Genomic DNA, 2,025 nt, shown 5'->3' with positions numbered 1-2,025 from the left:
ATTTCTAATGAGATTTTAGTAGCTTGCACCCCAAAGATTCCCAGTTTCTCTATTACAGAGAGGGGCATGAGGTTTATCCCTGAACCAAGGTTACACAGAGCCTTTTCAAAGATCATGTTGCCTATGGTACAAGGTATTACGAACTTTCCAGGATCCTGTTTCTTCTGAGGCAATGTCAGTTGATCCAGATCACTTAGTTCATTGGTGAACAAGGGAGGTTCATCTTCCCAAGTCTCAATACCAAATAATTTTGCATTCAGCTTCATGATTGCACCAAGGTACTTGGTAACTTGCTCTTCAGTAACATCCTCATTCTCTTCAGAAGATGAATACTCGTCAGAGCTCATGAAGGGCATAAGGAGGTTCAATGGAATCTCTATGGTCTCTAGATGAGTCACAGATTCCTTTGATGTCTCAAAGGAAAACTCCTTATTGATCACTGGACGTCCCAGGAGGTCTTCCTCACTGGGATTTACGTCATCCCCTTCCTCTCCAGGTTCGGCCGTGTTGACTATGTCAATGGCCTTGCACTCTCTTTTTGGATTTTCTTCTGTATTGCTTGGGAGAGTACTAGGAGGGATTTCAGTGATCCTTTTACTCAGCTGGCCCACTTGTGCCTCCAAATTTCTAATGGAGGACCTTGTTTCATTCATGAAACTTACAGTGGCCTTAGATAGATCAGAGACTAAGTTTGCTAAATTAGAGGTATTTTGTTCAGAGTTCTCTGTTTGTTGCTGAGTGGACAATGGAAAAGGTTTACTATTGTTAAACTTATTTCTTCCACCATTATTAAAGCCTTGTTGAGGCTTTTGTTGATCCTTCCATGAGAGATTTGGGTGATTTCTCCATGAGGGGTTATAGGTGTTTCCATAAGGTTCACCCATGTAATTCACCTCTGCTATTACAGGGTTTTCAGGATCATAAGCTTCTTCTTCAGAAGATGCCTCTTGAGTACTGTTGGATGCAGCTTGCATTCCATTCAGACTCTGAGAAATCATATTGACTTGCTGAGTCAATATTTTATTCTGAGCCAATATGGCATTCAGAGTATCAATTTCAAGAACTCCCTTCTTCATAGGCGTCCCATTGCTCACAGGATTCCTCTCAGAAGTGTACATGAACTAGTTATTAGCAACCATGTCAATGAGTTCTTGAGCTTCTGCAGGCGTTTTCTTTAGGTGAATGGATCCACCTGCAGAAGTATCCAATGACATCTTAGCTAATTCAGACAGACCATCATAGAATATATCCAGGATGGTCCATTCTAAAAGCATGTCAGAAGGACACGTTTTGGTCAGTTCTTTGTATCTCTCCCAAGCTTCATAGAGGGATTCACCTTCTTTCTGTCTGAAGGTTTGAACATCCACTCTAAGCTTACTCAGCTTTTGAGGAGGAAAGAACTTGGCTAAGAAAGCCTTGACCAGCTTATCCCAAGAGTTCAGGCTATCTTTGGGTTGAGAGTCCAACCATAATCTAGCTCTGTCTCTCACAGCAAAAGGGAAAAGCATGAGCCTGTAGACTTCAGGATCTACTCCATTAGTCTTAACAGTATCACAGATCTGCAAGAATTCAGTTAAGAACTGAAAAGGATCTTCAGATGGAAGTCCTTGAAACTTGCAGTTCTGCTGCATCAGAGAAACTAATTGAGGTTTCAGCTCAAAATTGTTTGCTCCAATGGCAGGAATGAAGATGCTTCTTCCATGTAAATTGGAATTAGGTGCAATAAAGTCACCAAGCATCCTCCTTGCATTATTATTATTTCCGGCTGCCATCTCCTCTTCCTGTTCGAAAATTTCTAAAAGGTGCTTGCTGGATTGTTGTAATTTAGCTTCTCTTAGTTTCCTCTTCAGAGTCCTTTCAGGTTCTGAATCTGCTTCAACAAGAATTTTCTTGTCTTTGCTCCTGCTCATATGAAAAAGAGGGACAGAAAAATATTAATAATAGGGGTCCTTTTTACCACAGTATAGAGGTCCCTGTGTGAGTAGAAGAAAAGAAGAAGAAAAAAATTCGAACACAGATGGAAGA

The 2,025-nt window shown here is 40.9% G+C and overlaps 1 non-coding gene across 1 annotated transcript; it reads left to right on the top strand.

Annotated features, from left to right (window-relative positions):
- Nucleotides 1-1,268: 1,268 nt before the first annotated feature.
- LOC148568313 (small nucleolar RNA R71) lies at nt 1,269-1,376 on the top strand. The gene has a single exon (XR_015881466.1). It is a non-coding gene; the product is annotated as a small nucleolar RNA R71 (small nucleolar RNA).
- Nucleotides 1,377-2,025: the final 649 nt, after the last annotated feature.

The sequence above is a fragment of the Arachis ipaensis genome, chromosome B4, assembly GCF_059453495.1.
Source record: "Arachis ipaensis isolate K30076 ecotype BB chromosome B4, ASM5945349v1, whole genome shotgun sequence".
Taxonomy (NCBI): domain Eukaryota; kingdom Viridiplantae; phylum Streptophyta; class Magnoliopsida; order Fabales; family Fabaceae; genus Arachis; species Arachis ipaensis.
This window is presented reverse-complemented; position numbering and strand designations above follow the sequence as displayed.